The following is a 1,798-nucleotide window of genomic DNA, read 5'->3' on the forward strand; positions in this document are numbered from 1 at the left end:
CGGCCGCAAAGTACAATTTGGCAGAGCCTTTTGGCCTTTTGGCCAATCTTTTGTTCTCTGCAGTTTTTCTCTTATCAAACTCGAAGGCGGCTATTATTTTTATTCTTGGATGGCTGGTTCTCCATTAATGGAGAACTAGCTTCTCAATTCTAGTCAAGGGGACAACTGAAGATTTGGTTCAACAATTACTGTGAGATCTAATTTATTTTAATTGCTTCCTTCATTTATTGGTATTCATATGTTTCCTGCTTTTAACCGTTATAGCTCGTGTGGATGATTGATTAGTGCGCAATAATTAATTATTCATATAGGCTATTTTGCTAAATAGGGGTAATTGAATCCGTAATTGTTCGTTATCCCTATCTCAGTAGCAACTGGCATAATTGGGTTTATGTCAGGGGAACATACGATCTAATTTAAAAAACCCTCGTAGCGTGTTTGTTAGTTGGGATTGGGTCTTTCTAATTCTTAATGCAAGTTAGAAATTAAATCCTACGGTCGTACCTAGGGTTGTTTTTGGGTTAGAAAAATAGTTAACGGTCGTACCTTAACTATCGAGAAATTAAGGAAGGGTTGGTTGTTTAGCGCGTGCGAGACAACTATAACCAATCTATTAAATAAATGTTGGAATTATCTCTGAATCGATGATCAGTACATGAACCATTTCTGAAGTGTACCCTTGGCTAGAGTTTCTCTAATAATTATTTCTTTTATTTATTTTCTGCATTTAATTTATTTAGTTAGCATTTAATCCAAAAATCCCCCCATACTTTGAACTCTAGAAGAAACTAATTATCCCCACTCCCTGTGGATTCGACCCTGCTTATCACTATCTACAGAAATTATATTTTATTTAAGCAGGTTTTTATTATTGCACAGGTTCGGCACCTGTCAATAAGTATTGATCCAAATCCTGTGCTGCAGGCTCCAAATAAGCAGGAGCTAATATGTTCAGCAAACTTGAGAAGCGAAAAGAAAAAACTATTGAAGATAAAAAGCTGACATTGAAGACTAATAGTATTTGGATTTATTTCGAATCCAAATGTGTTGTATGATGGTACCAATAGGAGCAATTTGATTGATTGGATTGGAATTAATTTGAAAGGCAAATCTCTTGCTAAAACAAGGAAGAGTTTTTGTTGGCAGCTGCTATTTAGTGCATTTGGAAAGAAAGGAATGCAACACAATTTAGGAATGAAGGTAGGGATACAAAAGTTATTCAACAAGAGATCCTTGAGGTAATTAGATGTAGATTGTCCTCTTTCAAGAAAGTCAAGAAGACGGATACTAATAGATGATTTGTTTTCACTTGCAAGAGTAGTTAGGGATTCCATAATTTTAGACACATTTTTATTGTTATTTTGCTACTTTTATTACATGTTAGTAGAGTAAATTTAAGTGCTTTATTTGTGATCAACTAAACAATAGAGGAGTTCGAAAACTATTAGTAATTGACAATCTTTTCTGTAGGATTGACACCTAATATCCTATACTCAATAAATCATCTGACATTCAAGTCGGGGGTTAGAGTAAACTTGTCAACCGATTATTATCGATTTATTTGAGTTTGAATTATCAAAAAGTTGAAGACACGTGGCAGTTGTATAAAGAAGGGACAGAGGGGATAGAGACTAATTTAGGGATAGAAGATTCGAAGCCAAAAGTAGGATACTTTAGTTTATATATTAAAATAACACTTGAGTGAGATATACCCTAAAATACATTATATTTTCATCCTAAAATAAAAAAGTTCTCAAAAATATCATTGAGATTTTGTAAGATCTTGGCAAGCTAACTT

The sequence above is a fragment of the Coffea arabica genome, chromosome 7c (genome assembly GCF_036785885.1).
Source record: "Coffea arabica cultivar ET-39 chromosome 7c, Coffea Arabica ET-39 HiFi, whole genome shotgun sequence".
NCBI classification, from domain to species: Eukaryota; Viridiplantae; Streptophyta; class Magnoliopsida; order Gentianales; family Rubiaceae; genus Coffea; species Coffea arabica.